At 46.6% G+C, this 5,418-nt stretch overlaps 1 pseudogene; it reads left to right on the top strand.

Annotated features, from left to right (window-relative positions):
• The first annotated feature begins 202 nt into the window (after positions 1–202).
• LOC148033551 (uncharacterized) lies at positions 203–1,537 on the top strand (annotated as a pseudogene).
• The last annotated feature ends 3,881 nt before the right edge of the window (positions 1,538–5,418 follow it).

The following is a 5,418-nucleotide window of genomic DNA, read 5'->3' as shown; positions in this document are numbered from 1 at the left end:
AGATATAGTATTCTACTTAGAGACACATCAAGGACCACATACTACACTTCCATGGGTGACAGGCTATTGGTAGGAGTCAGCTTGCAGGAAAGAGACACACACAGACCACAGTAATCATGGGTTGTGAGGAGTGGCAGTATTATTTAGGGAGGAGCTACAGCAGATGATCTAGGTAGTCCGCAGAGATGAGCACGCCAGATACATGTGAGTGAGAGTGCGTGGTGAGGAATGCACTTTGTATGTTGCCATATGATATTTCCCCCCTATGACGTCCCGATATGCCCCACCCAAGGGGCAATCACCATATGCAGCTTTGGATGAGGACATCTGGGAGCTCTCGAAGGAGGGAGAGGTTATCTTACTAGGAGACTTTAATGCCAAGACAGCCTCCCATCAGGTGTTTTTCTTTGATGCATTTGAGGAGATGCTACAGGAGCAGGATGTGTCAGAGCTACAGCTGGAGAGGACATCTCAGGATATGGGGGAAGTCACCAAATATGGGAGATAACTTGTGGAGATGGGCACAACACACAGGTTGGCCATTCTCAATGGCTTGGCTAGATACCCCCTATCCGGTGCCTTCACATGTTATCCTCACTAACATGGTGCTAGCACAATAGACTATGTTCTTGCCCCACCGATGCTAATATCTCACATCCAGGACCTCTCAGTATCCCCACGCCTTCTCAGAGTTGCAGTGGATCATGCCTACCTATCATTCACCATCAACCTCCAATTCATTGACACGCAGACCCATCATGTAGCTCACCGACACCCGAGATACCTCTTTTCCAGAGAGACAGAGGATACCTATGAGGCGGAGATCCTTAGATTGTTACATGATGCAGACCCCGACGTTCCATTACAGGAGCTGACTCAACAGTTTAGTGAGGCCCTACATATCGCTGCAAGTGTAGCCTTCCCACACTCACGACCCACATAGAGAGCCTCCATCGGGGTGACACCCCGGAATAGTTGGTATAATGATGAGTGCCGTGAGACCAGAGCACGGCTACAGAGAGAGATAGCACTGGGGTCCACTACCCACAGACAGGCACAGATACTCTTTAGACGCCTCACACGATGGAAGAAGAGAACATTCTTGGCCCAGCTGAAGCGAGACCTATATCAGTTATTCTTGAGCCAGGACTCGCGAGAGGCTTGGAGGCTTTTCAAAGAGCATTGCTCGACCACACCTATTACATCCACCGTTGTATGGGAGGACTATGCAGCTAGTCTTTATACTGTGGAGGGTTAGGCACCTCTTCCTGACCCACTTGAGCCTTGCCCAAAGAGCACCACTTTCTTTACATAAAGTAGGGTCCGAGAGGCCATTGACAGACTTAGCAGAGGAAAGGCACAAGATCATGATGGATTAGTAGCCAAGCACTTGATCCATGCTAGAGATTTGGTGGCAGGATTCCTAGCTTACATGTTTAACAGAGCCATGTGTGAAGGCCTACCAAAAAGTTGGAGCACAAACACTATTGTGCCCATCCTCAAGTTAGGGGACCTTACTCTACCCAGTAACTATTGAACTGTCATGGTTGGGCATACATTGGCTAAGTTATATGCTTCCATCCTTGAGCATGAGTTAAGTAGGTGGGCAGAGATGTGGGGTCTTAGAGCACAGGGACAGGTTGGCTTTAGGAGAGGCTTCTCCACATTGGATCACATCCTCACACTCAGAGCGATCATTGAGGAGGGAAGGGCCCATGGCTGACGGACCTACTGATGCTTTGTGAACTTCTGTAAAGCCTTTAACACAGTACTGAGAGACAGGCTGATACATAGACTGCATGCCATGGGAGTACCGAAAGAGCTCAGTTGGGGTATTTTGGCACTGTATGAGAGAGGTTGTGGGCAGATTCTAGACACCTGAGGGCCTTTCAACACCTATTTACTCCACCATTGGGGTGAAGAAGGGATGGCCCCTCTCTCCAACATTATTTGGCCCGTACATTGATGGGATTGCTGATTGCATTTCACAGGAAGGAGATAGAGGAGCTCCACTAGTTGGCACTTGGATACCTCTCCTATTGTATACAGATGACATTGTATTGATAGTTGACTCTCTAGAGGGTCTACAGAGACACTTGGACGCATTACACTCCTATACTTGGGACAGTGGGCTTTCAGTGAACCTTGGTAAAACCAAGGTGATGGTATTTCATACTACACCACAGTGGGTCAGGAGATCAACGCCTAAATTCACATATGGATTTGAGGAACTGGAGTATGTGGATTCTTATACATACCTGGGAGTCTTATTCACAAGGCCCACCTTTTCCATGCAAGAGGCAGCAGACACTAGACTGACTCACGGATGCACAGCACTAGGTGGTTTGGAGTATAGATATGGGGGCCCAGTCTTGACCACCGTAGCAAATCAGGGTGCACTTATGATGGATGGAGGTCAATGGAGAAACCACTAGTGTCCATGATATCTAGGATGATCATATGTAAGGCCTCAGTGCCACATGAGATCATCAGAGCCGAGCTAGCAGCCACACCGATTGTGGTAGAATCCCTCACCTGATCGGTCGCATACATACATAGCCTATGGGACTTACCCAGACACAGATTTGCATGGTTGGCACTTGAGTCCTCCAGGCAACTTGCCAGAGAGGGTGATACTTCATGTTGGTATGAATAGATGTCGGCCTGGTTTGAGCTGCATGGCTTTAGCATGGACAAGTTACCCCCCTTTTAGTACTCCCTTGATGCACCATCTCTTGATCTGAGCATGTTAGAGATTCGCAAGATCATCAGGATGGATCTTACACAGCTGAATATCATGCGGACATGGCTGATGCCAGGGCAGGAGCTAGGGACAAAGATGGCTTTCTACTGCGAGCATTTCCTTCACACTACTCGCGATGGATTCATTGTTCGCCCGAGATACATGGACAACCCACCTTTCCCATGGGATCAGATGTACTATTGGCCAGTTGTGCACCTCCTCACATCAGCTAGAGATTGAGACTGGCAGATATAGATCCATCCCACCAAAGGAGTGCATATGTCAGATATGCCAATTAGAGCCAGAGACAAAGAAGCATTATATATGCCGCTGCCCAGCGTATTATGAGGTCCGCGGTCATTTCCACTATCTCTTTGGAGACAAATTTGGACCACTATCCAGAATCATGGATTTTAATGATCAGCGATGCCTTGGCCTCTTTCTTCTTGAGATATGACGGCTTCGTGACATGCACTTCAAGAGTAAGCTACTCCAAGACACCAAGTCCCTTCGCAGAGGCATCTCACAGACTTCTTTGCAAAGGAGACTCAGAAGACTTCAATATGTTACAGCCACAGTCCACACGAGAGCCTCTCCCACCACCATAGTCCACATAGAGACAAGGAGTATTGATTGATCAAGCCATTCAACTTAGCCGATCCAGACATCCTAGGTCTCGACACAGACACCGACACCACCTTCATAGATGGATATAGGGGATTATTGCTCGGGCTAGAGCTAGGCCCTCCATACCCACATGAGATTGTACCATTCAGAGCTCATTATTACTAGATAGAGCTCTATGTTTACACATAGCCATAGTTAGTTTCCTTTCTTATTTTTCTTTGTGCTACATATTTTGCCTAGACAATTGTACCATCATACACACGATTGTAACTCATGGTCTCATAGGTCATTTTGGCCTTTTGTAGACGTTAATATATCATTTCATCTCCCTCTCTCCCTCTCTCCCTCTCTCTCTCTCTCTCTCTCTCTCTCTCCCCCCCTCTCTCTCTCTCTCTCTCTCTCTCTCTCTCTCTCCCCCCAAATAGTTAAGAGAAAACTAGGGCTAGAACTAAGATTGACATGTGTTGATTAAAGTCATTCCTTTATCCATTACTGACACCCAAAGCCTTGCTAGGTTCCACGAAATTCTTCCAAGAATTTAAAGGTAGCTTTTTCCACCCCTACTTCCTGTATGGAAAGAGTCCCTCCACTTCAAGGTACTCTCACACTGCTTGAATGTAAGGGTCATTAAGCTCATACACAAAATAGATGACAAGACTGTGTTAAAAAAGAGTCCCTCCACTTCAAGGTACTCCCACACTGCTAGAATACAGGGGTTAGTGTTAACCCCACTGCAAGATAGAGAAAAAGGAAGCAAAAGAAAATTTAAGAAAACTCAAAAATGCAAAGCAAGGCAGAAAAATGTGGCCCGACTAAAGAATAAGAGAAGAAGAGGCCGCCAAAAGTGCAAGGGCAGCCTTGAAATGTAAGGGTGTGGAAAAAGTGGCACTTCTTCTTTTTCTTCTTGCTTGTGCTTGAGCTTTGAGAGAGGGAATGTGAGGGTGTGAGGGAGTGAGTGTGTGAGGGTGAGGGACCATGGTGGAGAAGCTCTCCATCTTCTTCTTCTTCTTCTTCTTCTTCTTCTCTTCTCTTGCGCACGGCTATGGAGGATGGAGCTTGAAGGTGGAGGATTTAGCTTACTTGAGATTGCATCTTAGATTATGGAGCTACCAGTGTGCTTGAGAGAGGAGGGTACTCGATCGGGCATTGAGGTAAGCTCACTACACTCATAGGCTTGAGAGCGCATACGGCCATGTGAGAGGTAGCCATTAGCATTCTACTTGAAAGGCTTGAGCAATAAGCAATCCGTGGTCTTGGCGGTCGAGTGAAAGCTTCCAAATTTTGGTTTTGTTGTTGCCGAGACCAAGGGATTCGAGCCTTGAGTTCTTGCCCACTCCAAATAGAGTATTAGAGGGTTTTCCCCCAAATTGGTGCTTGAGGTAGATAGGTAGGAAGAAAGGGCATTTGATCTTCGATGCAAGTAAGTGTTTTGGATTTTTGAAGTTTGAATGAGATGGTTTGATTAGCATTAGCATTTGCTTGTGATTCGTAGGGATTTGTAGGTATTTAGGTAGGAAAAAATAAGGGAATATGAAGAAACCCACAGGTGGGGTTTTGTGTAACAACAAGCCTAAATCAAAGGAAATGGGGTTGTAATCCAAAAAAGAAGAGGAAAAGACATCCAAGGAGTGTTGAAGAGGGGGTCTAAAACCCTAAGGAAGGGGGAAGTGAGCTCATTTTCAGTTTTTGAGCTGAGAGAGAGAGAGAGAGAGAGAGAGAGAGAGAGAGAGAGAGAGAGAGAGAGAGAGAGAGAGAGAGAGAGAGAGAGAGAGAGAGAGAGAGAGAGAGAGAGAGAGAGAGAGAGAGAGAGAGAGAGAGAGAGAGAGAGAGAGAGAGAGAGAGAGAGAGAGAGAGAGAGAGAGAGAGAGAGAGAGAGAGAGAGTGTGTGTGTGTGTGTGAGCTCATTTTCAGTTTTTGAGCTTTGAGAGAGAGAGAGAGAGAGAGAGAGAGAGAGAGAGAGAGAGAGAGAGAGAGAGAGAGTGTGTGTGAGCTCATTTTCAGTTTTTGAGCTTTGAGAGAGAGAGAGAGAGAGAGAGAGAGAGAGAGAG

This window comes from Lygodium microphyllum, chromosome 7, assembly GCF_053477565.2.
Source record: "Lygodium microphyllum isolate KBCC chromosome 7, Lygodium_microphyllum_v1.1.10, whole genome shotgun sequence".
In the NCBI taxonomy this organism is placed as follows: Eukaryota; Viridiplantae; Streptophyta; class Polypodiopsida; order Schizaeales; family Lygodiaceae; genus Lygodium; species Lygodium microphyllum.
This window is presented reverse-complemented; position numbering and strand designations above follow the sequence as displayed.